This window comes from Melozone crissalis, unplaced genomic scaffold, assembly GCF_028551555.1.
Source record: "Melozone crissalis strain CALT ecotype California unplaced genomic scaffold, PUWL_Pcris_2 ptg000074l_1, whole genome shotgun sequence".
Lineage (NCBI taxonomy): Eukaryota > Metazoa > Chordata > Aves > Passeriformes > Passerellidae > Melozone > Melozone crissalis.
Genome location: NW_026535851.1, coordinates 4,293,857 through 4,313,559, shown reverse-complemented (window position 1 = coordinate 4,313,559; position 19,703 = coordinate 4,293,857). Strand labels below are relative to the sequence as shown.

Below are 19,703 nucleotides of genomic sequence, written 5' to 3'. Positions count from 1 at the left end.
TTTGCAGGAGGCACTTGGGACTGTCAAAGCAGCCCGACTTGGCGAAGGTGGCAGGTGAGGTTTGGGAGGTATCCTGTGGCTTTTGGAATTTCAGAAGGCGGCTGCCCACGCAGCGCCACAGGCACTTGAACACCAACGCTGGCCCTTTTAACTGGGAAACAAAACTCACCGGTCCAGGTTCCTGATGTCAGTTTGCAGGAGGTGCTTGGGATTGTCAAAGCAGCCCGACATGGTGATGGTGGCAGGATGGGTCTGGGAGGCATCCTGCGCCATGTGGAATTTTGGGAGGCGGCCACCCACTCAAGGACACAGGCCACTGAAGAACAACACCCGTTCTTTTCCATGTAAAACAAAACTCTCCATCCCAGGTTCCTGATGTGAGTTTGCAAAAGGTGCTTTGGATTGTCAAAGCAGCCCGAGTTGGCAGTGGTGGCAGGTTGGGTCTGGCTGGCATTCTGCGCTGTTCGGCATTTCAGGCGGCGGCCGACATCTCAGGGTCACACTCCCTGAACACCAACACCAGCCCAATACCCCATGAAACAAAACTCAACAGCCCAAGTTCCTGATGTCTTTTTGCAGGAATTGCTTGGGACTGTCAAAGCAGTTCACGTTGGCAGTGATGGCAGGTTGGGTATTGGAGGCATCCTGCACTGTTCGGAATTTAAGGAGGCAGCCGCCCACTATGGGCCACAGGCCCCTGAACACCAAGGCAAGCCCTTTGTAATGAGAAACAAAACTTACTATCCCAAGTTCCTAATGTCAGCTTGCAGGAGGCGCTTGGGTTTGTCAAAGCAGAATGAGATAGTGGCAATGTTGGGAGGTTCAGTCTGAGGGACATCCTGTGAAGTGCAAAATTTCAGGAGGTGCTCGTCCACTCAGGGACACAGGCCCCTGAACTCCAACGCTGGCCCTTTTCCCTGTGAAAGAAAACTCACCAGCCCAGGTTCCTGGTGTCAGTTTGCAGGAGGCGCTTGGGACTGTCAAAGCAGCCTAAATTGGCTGCGGTAGAAGGTTGCGTCTGGGACATATCCTGCGTTGTGCAGAATTTTAGGAGGCAGCTGCCCACTCAGAGCTACAGGCCCCAGAAGACCAATGCTGGCCGAATTCCCTGTGAAAGATAACTAAACATCCCAGGTTCCTGATGTCAGTTTTCAGGAGCCGCTTGAGAGTGTCAAAGCAACCAGAGATGGTGGCGGTGGTTGCAGGTTGGGTCTGGGAGGCATCCTGCGCCGTGTAGAATTTTAGGAGGCAGCCGCCCACTCAGGGCCACAAGTCCTGGAACACCAACGCCGGCACTTTTCCCTGTGAAACAAAACACATGATACCAGGTTCCTGATGTCGATTTGCAGGATGCACTTGCGAATGTCAAAGCAGCCTGAGTTGGCGGTGGTGGCATGTTTGGTCTGGGAGGCCTCCTGCGCTGTTCGGAATTTCAGGAGATGGCTGGCCACTCAGTGTCACAGGCCCCTGAACACCAACGCCTGCCCTTTTCTCTGGGAAACTAAACTCATCAACCTGGGTTCCTGATGTCAGTTTGCAGAAGGCACTCGGGACCATCAAAGCAGCCCGAGTTGGTGGTGGTGGCTGGTTGGATCTGGGAGGCATTCTGCACCATTCAGCATCTTAGGAGACGGCTGCCCTGTCAGCGACTTATGCCCCAGAACACGAATACCGGGCCATTTGCTGTGAAACAAATGTCACCATCCCAGGTTCCTGATGCCAATTTGCAGGAAGTGCTGGGGACTGTCAAAGCAGACCAAGTTGGCGGAGGATGTAGTTTGTGTCGGGGAGGCATTCTCAGCCATCCGGAATTTGAGGAGGCGGCTGCCCACTCAGAGTCACAGGCCCCAGAGCAGGAATGCTGGCCCTTTTCCCTGTGCAAGAAAACTCAATAGGCCAGGTTCCTGATGTCAGTTTTCAGGAGGCACTTGGTTTTGTCAAGGCAGCCCAAGATGGCCATGGTGGCATGTTTAGTCTGGGAGGAGTTCTGCGTCATTCGGAATTTCAGGAGGTGGCCACCCACTCAGGGACACAGGCCCCCTAACATCAGCGCTGGCCCTTTTCCCTGGGAAAGAAAACACACGATACTGGGTTCCCGATGTCAATTTGCAGGATGCGCTTGCAAATGTCAAAGCAGCCCAAGTTGGCGGTGGTGGCAGGTTGGGTCTGGGAGGCATGTGGCGCCGTGAGGAATTTCAGGAAGTGGATGCACGATTTTGGCCACAGGCCCCTGAGCGTCAACGCTGGCCCGTTTCCTTGGGAAACAAAACTCACCAGCCCAGGTTCCTGATGTCAGTCTGCAGGAGGCGCTTGGGAATGTCAAAGCAGCATGAGTTGGCAGAGGTGTCAGGTCAGGTCTGAGTGGCATGCTTTTTGGTTTGGAATTTCAGGATGTGCCTGCCCTCTAAGGGCCAAAACCTCTGAACACCAACACCGTCCCTATTCCCTGGAAACAAAACTCACCATACCAGGTTCCTGATGTCAGTTTGCAGGAGGTGCTTGGGAATGCCAAAGCAGAAGGAGATGCTGGTAATGATGGGAGTCTGGGTCTGGGAGGCATTCTACACCATTTGGAATCTCAGGAGGGGGCCACCCCATCAGCGACTTATGCCTGAGAACACAAACGCTTGCCTTTTCCCTGTGAAACAGAACTAACCAGTGCAGGTTCCATATGTCAGTTTGCAGGAGGCACTTGGGAATGTCAAAGTGGCCCGAGTTGGCGGGGGTGGCACGTTGGGTCTGGGAGGTATCCAGTGCCATTCGGAATCTTAGGAGGCCGCCGCCCACTCAGTGTCACAGGCTCGTGAACACCAATGTCAGCCCTTCTCGGTGGGAAACAAAGCTCACCAGACTGGGTTCCTGATGTCCGTTTGCAAGAGGCGCTTGGAACTATCAAAGCAGCCCGAGTTGGCGGTGATGGCAGGTTGGGTCTGGGAGGCATTCTGCATCATTTGTAATCTCAGGAGGTGGCCATCCATTTAGGGCCTTATGTCCCAGAACATCAATGCTGGCCCTTTTCCCTGTGAAAGAAATATAACCTGTGCAGGTTCTGAATTCTAGTTTGCAGGAGGCAGTTGTGAAAGTCAAAGCAGCCGGAGTTGGCGGTGGTGGCAGGTTGGGTCTTGGAGGCATCCTGCGCCGTGCTGAGTTTCAGGAGACGGCCGGCCACTCAGTGTCACAGGCCCCTGAACACCAATGCCTGCCCTTTTCTCTGGGAAACAAAACTCATCAGCGCAGGTTCCTAATGTCAGTTTACAAGAGGTGCTTGGGACTGTCAAGGCAGCCCAAGTTGGCGGTGGTGGCTGGTTGGGTCTGGGATGCATTCTGCACCATTTAGAATCTGAGGAGGCAGCTGCCCACTCAGTGCCACAGGCTCCTGAACACCAATGCCAGCCCTTTTTCCCTGTGAAACAAAACTAACCGGCACAGGTTCCTGATGTCAGTTTGCAGGAGGCACTTTGGAATGTCAATGCAGCCTGATTTGGCGATGGTGACAGGTTAGGTCTGGGAGGCATTCTGAACTGTTCAGAATCTCAGTAGGCGGCTGCCCACTCATTGCAACAGGCCCAAGAACACCGACTCCAGCCCTATTCCTGTGAAACAAAACTCACTGGCCCGGGTTCTGTATGTCAGTCTGCAGAAGGCACTTGGGACTGTCAAAGCAGTTTGAGTTGATGGTGGTTGTAGTTTGGGTCTGGGAGGCATCCTGTGTCGTGCGGGATTTAAGGAGGTGGCTTCCCATTTTTGGCCACAAGCCTCTGAACACCAACGCCCATCCTTATCCCTGGGTAAAAAACTCACCATCCCAGGTTCCTGATGTCATTTTGCAGGAGGTGCTTGGGACTGTCAAAGCAGCCAGAGATGGTGGTGGTGGTGGCAGATTGGGTACTTCCCCTCAACATATACTCATAATCCTTCCCCATTTAAAACATGAAAACAAACAAACAAGCAAAAAACAGGTTTTGGGTGTGCTGTTGAAAGCTTGATTCTACTTTTGGGTTTCTTGGTGTCTTCCTGGTTGTCTATCTGTCTCTGCTTGAGAGTCAATCTTTTTTTCCCCAGCCTGGATGTTACAGTCCATTCTTTGGGTTCTTCTACCAGGCCTTTAACTCTGTTTGCATGAGTCCATCCCTGCTCTGCAGTCTGCTGGCTGATTCAGTGGTGAGCTTCCCACTGAAGAGTTAGAGGCTGATATCTCCATGACTTAACCATCACCCAATTCCCAGGATTAATATTATGGATTCTGAAATCCAGGGTGGTATCTTGCGTAATTGCCCCTTTATGTCTTAGCCCTTTTAAGGTTTGTGCTAGAGACATAATGTTAGCCTTCAGAAACACATAATCATGAGAATGATTATATGTAGCTGCTTTTAATGAAGAGCTCTGGGTGTCAGGGGTATCAACCCAAATCTGACTCTGACATGCGTTTGGGATGAACATGTTTTTATATTCTATCGTTATATAACTTTCATGTTAATTATTAAACTTATATTGTTCTATTGTATACATAGATTTCAGCCAAGCATGGCTCCTCGTGGCCTCCTTAAATTTCTAACATAGTTTCTCATGATTCTTCTTATGATTATACAATAATTATATTTAATTACTAAACAATCATCACATCTAACAATTATATCATTTATCATACTGCTTATGCAGGTGCAATGATCTGGCAAAACACAAAGCCTAACATTTTCAGAGTCTATCTTTAACATTTTCCAGGGCCCCACTATCATTCTCCCCCCTTTGAAAGCATTTTCACTTCACTATAGGTGTAAATGTTTTCACTTGATACAGTCCTTTATTTCTCAGTTTATACTTGACATTCTTCAAATCCGTGATTGATGTAAACGTTGTCGTGGATGCTATCACGAATTCGAGAATCAGAAGATGGTGGGCGTGGATCTCGTGTCAGTGCCTTTATTATTTTCTGGTTCCAGGATGTTTTCTTTTATATATCTCCTTTTAAGATGCTGTAAACTAACCAAATTGCCAAGAATACAATTAGTAAGATTATCACACTCTCAATGACAGATTTAATCCATGAACTCACATTCCACCCTAACCCTTTAAAGACTTTGCCTAGCCAGCTCGTAGTCAAATCCTTTTGCTCTTCTTGTGCTTCATGCTCTATTTGTTTCAACTGATTGATGTCATATTTTACATCTGCAGTTACATTTGGGATGTGGACGCAGCAGTGATCAACCTGTCCCTTTAAAAATCCACATACTCCATGCTCTTTCAGGAGTAACAAATCTAAGGCTAATTGATTTTGTAAAGTCATTTTTGTGGTGGCTTGTAATTGTACATTTAATTCTTTAAATCCTTCCCGGGTGACTCTTGCTGGTCCATCTACCTGACCTGTAAGTTTGTACAGCATCTCTACTCTGATAGTTTGCTATAGGACCAAGCAAAGACTCTAGGGCCCACCCAAATTTCACTCCACTAGACGGTTCTTGCCAAGTGTCATCTAGTTTTTCATTGTCTAGAACTTCTCGTCTTGCTCTTATCTGTAGAAGTTCATGTTTTCCATTAAATGGGGACTTTTTCCAAATTGGACATAAGGCTGGGAGGCCCAAAGTAATTTCCTTTACTTTCCTGTCTCCAGGCAGATGTGTTGTCCAGGTACCATCGCTTGCTGCCCATACAAATTGTCCTGGACTTCAGATTGTACTCCTGGTACATCCTACAACTACTTTATAATTCATTTTGTCTTGTTTATGTTTGATCCCTCTGCAAGCACAACCAATTTGTAGGGCTATTTCCAGGGGTGGCATCTGTTTTATCTCTGCATCATCAGAAGTGCAGTCATAAGTTTTATTACATGCCCACCAACTTACTTTGCCTGCCCTCGTTCTGCTAATAGTGGCAGTGTACGTTACTGCTGGATCTGTTTCATTCTCGGAGCCTTCCCACTTAATACACGAAGGGGTATTTGCCATATATTGGAATTTTTGAAGTATACTCACAGACCACGCACTGTCCCAAGGCTCTGTCTGGTCTTTCTGATCCTTGGCCTCACACTTCCATACCAGAGTGGTTTCGGTAACATTTTCTATAATCTTTTTATAGTGTGGCAAATAGCATTGCCATTGTGTGATGCTTCCCGACTCTCCCATAGGGGTTCCTAGTATGCCATCACCTAGAATACAGTCTTTCTGGCTCATAGGTTTCATCCATGTTCCTATTTTCTCCCAAGTTTCCTTGACTACTTGCCTCGACTCGGGTACCTGTTTGCATGCAATTGTTTTGTTCTTTTGTATTTTAGGTAGTTTTGATGTTATGATTCCCCAATTTACTGGGTCTCCTGCTGCCTTTGGTATTGGAAGACAGGCAGTTATTCTACTGGTGTTTTGCATTTTGGCAAAATCTCTGACTAATCCAATCATTACATTTTCAGCCCGAAATGCATTAGAAACTTTTATCACCTGTGTTTCTGCTTGTACCTCTCTCTTCATTCTAGAATGAAGAGTGGTTAGTTGATCTTTTTGCATTCCACATCCCAAAGACATTCATGACCATAACATTGGCACAATTACTGATAGCATTCTCAAAGCAATTAAACACATCTGCAGCCTTGTTGGTTCCACAATTTACACAGTCTATGATCCAGGATGGATTTTCTTCACTCAGGTATAGTGAATCCAGGGGTCCACGCCAGCTACTTTGACAGCTGTAAAGGTGGTCAGCAGTACCTGATGGGGTCCACTCCACTTTTCTTTCAGTGGTTTTTCATTCCAGTTTTTAATGTAGACTTCGTCTCGTGGATGTATGTTATGAACTGTATTCTCGAGAGTCAGTGGTCTATTCCACACGAGGATGCTCCGGAGCCGAGCTAAAGTTTTCCCGAGAGACAGAACATAATTATACACTTCCTGCTTTCCTATGACGTGTACATTAGGGTTAGGCTCAGGAGATTCATATGGTTTCCCATACAATATCTCATAAGGACTGACTGACATCCCACTCCTAGACTTTATCCGAATCCTCAACAGTGCTATTGGCAAAGCCTGAGGCCACTGCAATTTGGCTTCTTGGCATATTTTACTGATTTGCCTTTTTAATGTCTGATTCATCTTCTCTACCTGTCCACTTGACTGGGGTCTCCATGGTGTGTGGAGGTCCCAAGTTATCCCCAGCAATCTACTTACCTCTCTTACTACTGTAGCTATGAAATGGGGCCCCCTATCTGATGATACCCCTGGGGGTACCCCGAACCTGGGAATAATCTCCTGTAGTAACTACTTAACTGTTTCCTTTGCTTGGTTCGTGCGACAGGGAAGGGCTTCTGGCCACCCAGAGAATGTGTCAACCCCCACTAACAGGTATTTGTATCCTCGAGTCCTTGGTAGCTCTGCAAAATCTACCTGCCAGTAGTCTCCTGGCTCTATTCCTATCCAAATTTTTCCTAGCTGTGCCTGTTGTCTAGCCACTGGGTTGTTTTTCAAGCAGATATCACATTTTGACATTACTGATTTTGCCATTGTTAACATCCGTACCGAAATTAAACTCTGCTTTAACAATTTTACCAATGCCTCTGCACCCCAATGACATTCATTATGTTTTATTTGTAGAACTTTTCTCATTATCAAGGGAGGTACCACTATCTGTCCTTGTGCAGTCACATACCATCCCTCTGAATTCCTTTGTGCATTTAGCAAACGTGCCAGTCTCTCATCTTCTACTGAATATTTTGGTTTTGGAGGCAAATTGAATTGGGATACATTAAGCTTTAAAGGTATCAATGCCATTGTTGTTTGCACCTCTCGAGCAACCTGTCGGGCTGCCCAGTCTGCCTTTCGATTTCCCTCACAGATTTTGGAGTTCCCTGATTGGTGTGCTTTACAGTGTATAATTGCCACTTGTTCAGGTTTTTGTACTGCTTTTATCAATTGCAGGACTGCATCTTGTTGTTTAATGTGCGTACCTTGAGAAGACAACAGTCCTCTTTCTTTCCACAGTGCTCCATGTACATGCACCTTTCCAAAAGCATACTTTGAGTCAGTCCATATATTTACCCTTTTCCCTTCACTTAATTCTAGTGCCCTGGTTAAGGCAACCAATTCTGCCTCCTGAGCAGATGTATTTGGTGGTAATGCTTTTGCCTCCACTACTGTACTGACTGTTGTTACCGCATATCCAGCGTATCTGGTTCCGTTTTCCACAAAGCTGCTCCCATCTGTAAATAGCTCCCACTCCGGCTGCTCTAGTGGGATGTCTTTCAGGTCTTCTCTTGCTGAATAGGTGTACTCTATTACCTCTACACAGTCATGCTCTAATGGGCCTTCTTCAGTTGTGGTACCTAGAAACAAAGTTGGATTCAAAAGGTTAGTTGTTTTTAATGTGTCATCATCCTGCTCAGTAAGGACTACCTAGAATTTTATCATCCTGCTTGGAGATAGCCAATGCTCCCCCTTCTGTTCTAAGACAGTGGTTACCATGTGTGGTACATAGACATTTGTGTGCCTTCCCATAGTAAGCTTCCTGGCTTCTTGTATCAGCATCACAGTAGCTGCGACTGCCCGCAGACATGGGGGCCACCCAGCACTTATGTTGTCAAGTTGTTTGGAAAAGTAGGCCACCGGCCTTTTCCAGCTTCCCAGATGTTGGGTCCGGACTCCTACTGCTAGGCGCAGCCTTTCATGTACAAACAGTTGAAAATCTTTAGACAGATCAGGTAACTCTAATGCTGGAGCAGTTGTCAGTGCTTCCTTTAATTTTAGGAAGGCTCCTTTCTGTGGCTTGCCCCAGGTGAATGGCTGCATCTTCTGAGCTTCATACACGGGTTTCACAATCAGTCCATAGTCCATGATCCACAGGCGACACCATCCTGCCATCCCGAGGAAGACTCACAGCTCATGTAGATTCTGGGGCTCTGGAATAGCACAAATAGCTTGGATACGGTTAGTACTTAGTTTTCGTTGCCCTTGTGAAATTTCACATCCCAGGTAGAGGACATTCTGTTGGGCAATTTGTACCTTTCCTCTGGATACTTTATAACCTCCCACTCCCAGTGAATTTAAAATCTCAATGGTTACCTTTATACAGGTTGCTTTTTCTTCTGTAGCTATTAATAGATCATCAACATACTGCAACAATAAGTATTGGTCTCTTGGTACTTGCCCATTTTCGGTCCAAATCTCCAGTTCCTCTGCCAGTTGGTTTCCGAATAGGGTCGGCAAGTTCTTGTAACCTTTTGGAAGTCGTGGCCAGGTGAGCTGGTGTTGTATTCATATTTCTAGAGTCCCATACTGTTGTTATTAGATTTCTAGAGTCCCATATCTTCTCTCGGTGTTTTCTTATGGTCGCAGATCTTCGCATCACGGACTCCTTCTTCTGCATGTGGTTCCTTCTTAGTCAGGGCTCCTTCAAGGCTCTCCCTGATTGGCCAACCTACCCCCTTTTATCCCAGTTATCTTCACTAGCCACAGCTGCAGCCCACTGAAGGACATTGCAGCTGCAGCCCATCAAGAACAACCGGGACCTACTGGGGCAAGGCCTATATACAGATGTTCAAGTACAATACTGATATTTTACTAGGACTCAAGGGCCACCTCTACTATATTTCCCCCTTTTCGTTTACTTACAGGAACAGGTTTTACATAGACATATTTACATATCCTGCTTAGAGTTAACAAATATACAGAGATATTCAAGTACAATACTTCAAGTGCAATACATACATTTTCCCATGACTCAAAGGCCATGTACAACACACATATTTCCCCATGACTCAAAGGCCATGTACAACACACACAGCTCCTTGCTCAAAGGCCATATTCTTTCACAGCTCCTGGCTGCCACAGCTCCTTGACTCAAAGCCATGTTCCTTCACAGCTCTTGGCTGTTCAAAGGCCACCTATACTATAAGCTGGGTCTTTCTTCCATTCCCTGGGTTTTCCCACTCAAAGGCAAACAGTTTCCTACTTTCTTTGTCAAGGAGTATGCAGAAGAAGGCATCTTTTAAATGAATTACAGTAAACCATTTATATATCTCTTTTACGGATGTCAGCAATGTGTAGGGATTTGTTACCACTGGATAAAAGTCCTTTGTTATTTTATTTATTGCTATCAAATCCTGCACTAATCTATATTCACCATTTGGTATCTTTACTGGAAATATTGGTGTATTAAATTCTGATTAACATTCTTCTAGAATTTGGTATTTCAAGAACTTATCAATAATCTTTACTATTCCTTGCCGTGCTTCTGGTTTTATGGGCTACTGTTTGACTTGTACAGCCCTCACCTCTTCTTTTAACTCTACATACACTGGTTGTGCCAATTTAGATTTTCCTGGTATATCCATTTCCCATACAGAGGGAATCACTGCATCTTCTACCTCCTTAGGGATAGAGGGAACAGGTTTTTCTTTGATCATTAAAATCTGTCCTGTCTTTGACTCAGGTATTTTCATTATAAGGTCTCCATTTTTAAAGGTTATTACCGCATCAAGTTTCGCTAGCAAATCCCTCCCTAAAAGCGGAATTGGACACTCAGGTACATATAGGAACTCATGGGTTAAAACCTTGTTCCCAAAACACAAATCTAGGGATTGCAAGAATGGCTGATTTTCCTCCTTCCCTGTGGCCCCAACTATTGTTGTTTCCTTGTCCTCAATTTGTCCTTGCAGATCATTTAGCACAGACTATGTAGCTCCGGTATCTACTAGAAATTTGACTTCTTTGTGCCCTAACTGTATATTTATGACAGGTTCTTGAACCTGTTTTACAGGTTCCATGTCTAGTCAGCTCTTATATTCGCCTAACACCATCGCCTTGGCAACATTTTCCTGCTGGAACTGATTGCCCTGGTGAAACCGGTTGTTCGAGTTGCTTGGGCACTCTCTTTTCAAATGTCCCTCCTGTTTGCAATATGCACATTGATTTAGGCTTAACGCTTGCATAACTGGTCTTCTACCACGACTACCTCTGCCACGTCCCCTGAAATTTGGGTTCCCCTTTCCTCGTATTACTGTCAAAAGATTTTACTGCTGCCTTTTACTAGCTTCTCTTTCGTGATTATTATATACCTTCCAGGCTACCTCAAGTAGTTTATCCAGATTCCTTAATTACTCCCCTTCTAATTTTTGCAATTTCCTCCTGATATTGTCCTGTGACTGGCCCAAGAATATGAGAGCGAGCTGAACCTTTGCTTGTTCTGTGTCTATTTGGAGATCTGTATATTTCCTTGCTACCTCCTTAAGCCTCTCCAAAAACGCAGTGGGAGATTCTTTCTTTTCCTGTTGAACCTCATATAGTTTAGACCAATTCATAGTTTTGGGCACAGCATTCTGAACTCCTATTTGGATCCACTCCCGATATCTCTGTAGTTTCCTCATACCCCAAGAAAAATTAGGGTCCCATTTTGGATCCTCAATTGGGAAATTTTCATCTAAAGTTCCTGTTACGAGCCCGTTTCTGATATGCTCCCTTGCCCTTTCTTTGACTGCCTTAAGTACCATTTCTTTCTCAGTAGAATCCATCAAAGTATCTAATATTACTTGTATGTCATTCCAGTCAGGATTCAGAGTTTTTATAATCATTTTTACTACTCGTGCCACCTTATCAAGATTTTCTCTATAAGTTCCGGCTGATTGTTTCCAAATAACTAAATCTGCAGGAGAAAAAGGCACTTTTACAAATACTGGCCCTTCCACTCCTACACCTTTTCACAAGGGAACGAGCACAGTCTGTTTTTGTCTGCCTATGTCTTTTCTACCCACAACCGGGGCAAGCTTTGACCAACTCCGAGTTCTGTGAGATACTGGTGTCGCTGATTCATCACTATTGCTGTCTTTTTCACTTGCATCCCTACCCCTCCTTTCTATCACAGTTAGGTTTTGCTCATCTTCTGAGGAAGACGGATCAGCTGATGGTGGGAGAGGAGGATAAAGAGAGAAGGGTGTACTAGATGAGACAGGTTCAGGATTAGGTTAGGTAGGGGCAGATGGTGGGATAGGGACATGTGAATCAGGTGGGATAGGATTAGGTTCTCTTGGTCTTATTGGAGCTACCTGTAAATCAATATCTGTATAATTTTCCCTACTCAGACTTTCTTTCAATGCCATGTGTTCTAGACAACGTTTCTCACAAACCCCACACTTATCACTTGCAAATGCTCTAACCACCATTAATCCACATTCATCCTGCCATTCTGGCTTTCCCCGTAAGTAGAAAAACAAATCAACATACGAAACTTCATCCCATTTTCCTTCTTGCTTACAAAACGACATTAACTGCGAAATGGTGTTATATTGCAAAGTCCCGTACTTTGGCCATTTTTCACCATTCTCCAAGACATATTCTGGCCACCATGTATTACAATAATCAATCAACTTAGTCTTACGTAATTCTTCCCCAAAATTACCCTGTTTCCAATGTGCTAATAAGCACCCCAAAGGAGAAGTTTGCGGAATGGAGGCATTGCTGCCCAAAATCCCTTTGAGCTTCTCCATCCAAAAATACACCACAAATGCCAAACCTGCAATGCTTTTCATGATTGTCTTACAGAACGGTGCCTAGGCAATACCACCAGGAATTCCTTTAGCCCAACCAAGCGTAGCTTTCGCTGTGTCTTCTTGGCAGGCAACCAAACCAAAGTAAAAGCACCTTACATTTCTCCCGGGGACGTTGTGAGTGGCAGAGACAGGTCGCGGCCAATGAGCTCTCCGAGAATCCCTCGGTGCCGGCTGGAACGTGATCAAGTCACGAACTCGCTCAGCAGCACTAACAGGGCCCCATCTGGGTAGCCAAAATGTTAGTGTACAGAAACACATAATCACAAGAATGATTATATGTAGGTACTTTTATTGAAGAGCTCTGGGTGTCAGGGGTATCAACCCAAATCTGACTCCGACATACATTCGGGATGAACATGTTTTTATATTCTATCGTTATATAACTTTCATGTTAATTATTAAACTTATATTGTTCTATTGTATACATAGATTTCAGCCAAGCATGGCTCCTCGTGGCCTCCTTAAATTTCTAACATAGTTTCTCATGATTCTTCTTATGATTATACAATAATTATATTTAATTACTAAACAACCATCACATCTAACAATTATATCATTTATCATACTGTTTATGCAGGTGCAATGATCTGGCAAAACACAAAGCCTAACATTTTCAGAGTCTATCTTTAACATTTTCCAGGGCTCCACTATCAATAACATATTTTTTGGCATTGGTTTCCCCTTCCTCATAGGTGGCAACTTTCTTGGGTGCGTTTAGGAAGGGTAACCCAAACATCATTTCATAGGGGGACACCTCCAAATCTGACCGGGGCTGGGTTCTAATTCTTGATAAGACCAAAGGGAGACATTTTATCCATGACATTTGGGTTTCAATCATTAGCCTCACTAGAGCTCTTTTAAGAGTTTGATTCATTCTCTCCACCCAATCGGAACTCTATAGGTGACATGGAGTGTGTAACTCCCATTTCACTACCAGGGCTTGAAAAACTTTCTGCAGTATCTTCAATGTGAAATGAGTTCCCAGGTCTGAATCAATCCTGTTTACCATCCCATATCGGGGAATGATTGATTCTAGGAGGGTTTTACTCACAACATTGGCATTGGCTTTCACAGTGGGTACCGTCTCTACCCAATGTGTCAAGTGATCTACTATCACTAGCAAAAACTTCCACCATTGTACCTGGGGAAGCTCAGTAAAATCTACTTGGAAGTTTTGAAAGGGCCTTAAGGCTAGTTCTTGCCCTGCCCTGGATGTTTTCCTCATGACCTTATTTACTTGTTGGCATATCACACACTGTTCAGTCACCTGCTTAGCTATCCTGAAAGTTCCTATGCATCCCCAATCCCTTAGAAATTGATCCCTTAGTGCTTGTGTACCCCAATGTGTTGTTCCATGTATGCCTTCCAGCATTTTCCTGGCAAAGGGCTTATTCAACATTTGCCTCCCATCTGCTAATCTCCACTTCCCTTTTTTATCTTTCTTGGCTCCTATTTTGAGGAGTTCTTCCTCTTCTGCCCCACTAAACACTGGAACTTCTCATATTTCTCCCATGGGGGTTAACACCATCATTAGTTTTTCTGTCCCTGATTTTGCTGCACTTTTAGCTTCTAAATCTGCTAAATTGTTCCCTCGCGCCTCTTGAGTCGCCCTTTTTTGATGATCTTTCACATATACCACTGCTACTTCCTCTGGTAATTGTAAGGTTTCTAACACTTCTAAAACAAGCTTTCCATGAATCAGTCCCTTTCCCTTTGAATTTAATCACCCCCTCTCTTCCCAAATTTTTCAAAAGGTATGCACTACGCCAAAAGTGTATTTTGAGTCTGTATATATTGTCCCCTTTTCCTGTGCTAATATTTCCAGAGCTCATCTTAGGGCATATAGCTCACATGATTGGGCTGACCAGTTAGAAGGTAACTTTCCCTTTTCTATGGCTACTAACTCTTCATCTACTATAGCGTACCCAGATACCCAGTGCCCCTGGATTACCCTTGAAGATCCATCGATGTACAATCGTTTCCCTCCTTGAAGTGGTTGATCTGTTAGGTCCTCTCTTACTCTAGTTTGATAGTTTATAACTTCCAGACAATTATGCATTAATACCTCACCTGGTTCCCCATATAAAAACTGGGCAGGGTTGAGTTGGTTACTCACGATTAGCTCTAAATCACTATTTGTTAAGATGGCTTCATACTTTAGCACTCGGGAATAAGTGAGCCATTTCTCAGCCTTTAGACTTAAGATACTTCTAACTGAGTGAGGGGTAAATACTTTCAATTTTTCCTCAAAGGGTATTTTTACTTTCCTCTATAAGTATGACAGCTGCTGCCACTGCCTGAACACGGGTCGGCCATCCCTGGCTGACAGGTTCTAGCAGTTTTGATGAATAGGCCACTGGTTTCCTGGATCCTCCCCAGTCCTGGGCTAGTACTCCATGAGCTGTAGGAGCGTTGGGGGGCAGGACGGACGGGACAGATGGAGACAAGAGATGTCTGAAGCCAGGTCGTGGAACTTGTGGTTTATTACAAAGGGCGTGGGTGCAGGGCCCTGCTTGGAGCTGCCAGCCGCAGCAGGCCCAAGAGAAGAGAGGGGTAGAGAGGATGAGAGGGTAAGATAGTAAGAGAGGCAAGAGAGCAAGGTTCCCGTTACAATACAATAAATCTTCTTCTGTGTTGAATATTCTAATTCTCACTAACCAACCTAGTACAATATATAAATCCTATAGCATTTACATACAACCTATAAGAATCACTACATTACCATACTGTGTTACATTTTAAACCCTAAAAACTACTCTTTGGACCCCTTCTGCCAAGCTAGTAGGGTCTGCTCTGACCCTTGGACCTGCCTGCAAGCAGAGGGTATTGTTTCATCAAAAGGGGATTACCTTCAGCCGGCCATGCCGTTGTTTTCCCGTTGTTCAGTAACTAAGGTATCTCAAAGCTTGCTTTCATTTCAATCTTGCTTATAGTTTCTATATTCTCAAAATCTTTTGCCAGACAATCATATTTATAAGGCTTTCCTGTTTCATCTTCTCCAACAATGAGCTACCTCTTTTTCTACATCTACAAAGAGATAAAAGAGTTTGTCTAAGGCAGGATGACTCAGTGCTGGTGCACTGGCTAAGTTTTGCTTTAAAGCCTCAAAGTTTTGTTCGATGTCTTTTTCCTACCTAATCTCTTCTTCTACTAGCTTTTCATACAAGATCTTGATGGCCTGCGTGAATCCTTCAATCCATAGCCTACAATATCCCACCAAGCCTAGAAACCTTTTAACTTCTCTCTTAATATTTGGCCGTTGGAGTGAGGCTGTCCCTGCTATTCTCTCAGGGCTCAACCGCCGGCTCCCTTGACAAATCACATGCCCTAGGTATTTTACCTCCCTCTCTACAAATTGGAGTTTTTCTTTTGATACTCAAAGTCCTTGGTTCCCCAGAAAATTTAACAATGCTATGATGGATTCTCGAACTTCGTTTTCTTCCCGTTCTGAGAGAAGCAAATCATCTACGTACTGGATGAGCTTTATCTCAGGTTTGATGGAGAAGAGCTGTAGTACTTTTCCCAAGGCTTGATCAAATAGGTTTGGGGATTCGAAAACCCTTAGGGTAACCTAGTCCACCGAAGCTGTTTCTTCCTCCCGGAATCGGGGTCCTCCCATTCAAAAACAAATATATCCCTACTTTTCACTGCCAGTGGACATGCCAAAAAGCATCTTTTAACTCTATCACACTAAACCACTGGTGTGATGGGGAGATATTACTCGGTAGTGTACAGGGGTTAGGCACTACTGGGTACCAATTCACCATTCTTTTGTTTGCTTCTCTTAAATCTTGAACAAGACTGTAAATCCCATCTGACTTCTTTACTGGTAATATGGGTGTATTATGGGGGGACATACATGGTTCTAAGGTCCCGTCCTCAAGTAGGTCCTGGATCACTGGCTGTAGTCTTCATCTCCCTTCCAGGGAGAGTGGATATTGTCATACATGGACTGGATGGCTCTCATAAATTAATTTTATTACTATAGGTTTCATGTTCAATTTGCCTCGATTTTTTGGTTTTGCCCACACAATCTCATGACTTTTGCCCTCATCCTCTTCCCTTAATTGGAGAAGCTTAATCACCATTTTTCCTTCCTCTGGGAGTACTCCAATGCCTAACTGCACCTGTAAATCTCGCCCTAATAGATTGCACCCTGCTACTGGAACTAATAGAACATCCCCGATTCCTACTTTATTTGCCCCTTCAAACTTTACTTCCTTTGTAACTGAGACCTTGAACCCCTCTCCTTTTGCACCTACTACTTGCATGGTATCTTGACCCTTTTTGCACCCCTTTGGGATTCTACAAACACAACTTCTTTCAGCCCCCATGTCTACTAGGAATTCAAATTCTTCCTCCTGGGGGCTTATTTTTAAAGTTATCAAGGGCCCCTGATGGTATTGTCCCCAGGAGGTAGAGCCCCTGACACCTCTAATCTTCCACTTCTTTTTGCTCAGTCTCATAGACCCTCAGGTCCTTTTCCTTCTGGGGACAATTCCTTCTAATATGTCCATTCTCTTTACAGTAAAAGCAGACTGGTCCTAAGTTCCCCCATTTCCCAAACTCTCCTTTCTGTGCCCAGTCCCAAGTAGCTGCATCCCCCCTCACTCTATCTTCCCGTACTCAGAATCCCCCTTCCTTACCTGGGTTTTTCTTTACGTGCTGGTTTCCTTCCCTAATGGCAGTTGCCATTACCTTGGCTTTTGCCTTGGCCTTTTCTTCATCCCTTTTTACATATACCTTCTGTGCTTCCCTTAAAAGATCTATTAACCTCTTTTCTTGCCAACCATCTAACTTTTCTAACTTTCTCCGTATATCTGGCCAGGTGTGAGTGACAAAATTTATCTTAAATAAGATCTGTCCGGCCACTGTGTCAGGGTCAACTCCTGAATATTGCCTCATATTTTTCCTCAACCTTTCTAACCATTCTGTTGGGGTTTCTTCCCTCTTTTGCTGCTCATCGAAAGCCTTACGGGCATTTTGATGACGTGGAGCTGCCTCTTCGATACCTATTATAATCAATGTTCTGTATTCCTCCGTGTCTTGCCTTCCCACAGTGCTGTTGTGGTCCCAGGCAAGGTGCACTACAGGAATTTTCAGGTCTGAAGGTCCTTGCACATGCTCCTTTTCCCATATTCGTATCCCAGCCTCCCAGATCATGTGTCTTTCCTCTGGTGTGAACAACATAGTCATTATTGATTGCATTTCCTCCCATGTGTAAATATTGGGCCCCAGAAACTGGTCTAGCTGCTCCGCTAACCCAAGGGGGTCCTCTAATAGTCCTTTTAATTTCTTTTAAAAAATTTTCACGTCAGAGGAACTGAGAGGTATGGTTACGAACCCAATTCCTCCCCGTACCCCCCCAGGGGTACTTCCCTCAGGGCGTACAGTCCCAATGCTTGGCTCCCATCCTCTGATCTGCTTTCCTCTCTTTGTGCTACCCTGCTCCTGGTGTTCTGGCTAGGCCCATCAGGGGGTAGGGGAGGTGCAGTTGCGACCACTGGAAATGGGAGGGGTAAGTGGTCTAACAGGTCCCACTCTGTATGTTCTGCTACCTTAAATATGCTCATCCTCAAGGGTGAGGTTTCCCCTTCCCAGCAAGGAGCATAGTCAGTCTCTTCCTGATTGAATGGTTTCTTAGCTCTTACATACATGTTTAATGCTCGGCATATCCATCCCTCGTCTGACCCATATCTCGGCCAGTAGACACGATCATTCCTAATTTCCCTTCTGGTCCATTCTAACACACAGTACTGAACCATTTTGTTCTCGTCCTTATCTCTGGTGTTGGGGTCATATTTCTACTGGGCTAGCTTCCTTCCCAGTGGACTATCTGGAGGGATGCCTATTGATTCTTCTTCAATCTCTGCTTCTTCCTCTGGGGATTCGCTACTCACCCATGATCCCATCTTGACCAGTGGATCACAAGTCTTCCCCGACACAGCCCGCCTCCCTACAAAGGGCGAGGGAAAGGGGAAAAAGAAACCAGGAAAGAAAAATGGAGAGAAAAAAAGAGGAAGAGAGAAATAAACTAGGAAAAAGTTTTACCTCTCTTCTGTAAAAAAATCCTACAGTCCAGAGGCTCCAGCTTGGCTCACTCTGCCCCACTCGCTGCGGTACAGCTTGGCTAGGATCTGCCCCTGACCCATCCCGGTCTGGCTCACTGTGGCACGTGAAGTGTTATACCTACTACAGAGTAACCTCACTGCAGCAAACCTCTTGGCAATTGTACCATTTCTAGCCTGATTTCGGCTGGCTCCAGGAACCACAGAGCATGTTGCGCCCAAGAGCTGTCCCTGCCCGAGCTCAGCCACTGCTGGTGCCACTGGTGCCCGGATCCGCCGGCACTTCTCCCAAAACCATTGGCGGCTACTGCTGCTCATCCAGCTGAAATACTAAAGAGTTGTCCGCGCCTCCCCGAGACTGCCACTGGCTCGGTGCCACAAAACCCTTCACAAACCCCTCTATATCACGCGTCCCACTGGCCACAGAGAAACAAAATTCCCGCTTTCCTCTTTACTATGCGTCCTGCCATTTCCTCCAACCGCGCAATATCCTAAAACTCCAACAGAACAGGACGGGTCTAGTATATTACTGGCATGGAGTTCGCTTTCCTATACCGGAATTACAGAGTAATTATCTGGCCAAAAAATAGTACTCACCCCTCTTCTTCTCTTTTCTTTATCCAGCCTCCTGTTGTCTCTGGGCTTCAGCCTGCGACCACCAGTGGCCCTAGAAGTATCCGATACACTCCGTCTCATTTGTGGCATGGGCGCATCTCTTTTCAAAAACTCCTAGCACCACCAGGGTGAGGTGCTTATCTGGGACGAGCACCCCAAAATTGTGAGGAACGGTTACTCGGTTACTCACTTTTCATAATTTAGAAAGGTTTATTAAACCTTATCAAAAATACAACAGAAGACTGAATAGAGAAAAAGGTTATGGCACCGGGAGCAAAGGATTTTCCTACCATGTGCTCACCTACACAATGGAGGTTTCACCTTTTAACTCTTTAACCCCTCCCAAAGTTCTGTCTATCAATCCCTTCTTCACTGTCTAGTGGTGGTGATCTCTTCCTCAAATCCTGATTTAAGGTCAGATGTCACCATAGTGACAAGCCAACCCTCCCAGATGTCCCAACCCCGGCTGTCTCTTGAAAACCATGCAAGGGGGTATAACA

The 19,703-nt window shown here is 45.2% G+C and overlaps 1 pseudogene; it reads right to left on the bottom strand.

Annotated features, from left to right (window-relative positions):
* Positions 1-546: 546 nt before the first annotated feature.
* On the bottom strand, positions 547-8,810 carry LOC128946098 (uncharacterized; annotated as a pseudogene).
* Between the last annotated feature and the right edge of the window lie 10,893 nt (positions 8,811-19,703).